Here is a 229-nt window from a genome sequence, read left to right as displayed (position 1 = left end):
GAATAGGCCTCAGGAAGGTTTTGGAGTCACAACACGTAAAAATATTATACGTTTTTTTTCCAGTTAAGGCTAAAGCGATATGGCGGCTGTGGGAAATTGATAGTGTCAGATCAAGGTTATTTATGAAAATGTTTACATAACCTTCAGGAATGTGTTCGAAAGATAGGCAAAAAAGTGGCGTGAGATACGTAATAAAAGTCATTTAAAGGAGGTCGTAGTAGTTCTGAAC

Source organism: Penaeus monodon, chromosome 24 (assembly GCF_015228065.2).
Source record: "Penaeus monodon isolate SGIC_2016 chromosome 24, NSTDA_Pmon_1, whole genome shotgun sequence".
NCBI classification, from domain to species: Eukaryota; Metazoa; Arthropoda; class Malacostraca; order Decapoda; family Penaeidae; genus Penaeus; species Penaeus monodon.
The sequence above is the reverse complement of the archived record's forward strand: the minus strand, read 5'-3'. Positions refer to the sequence as shown.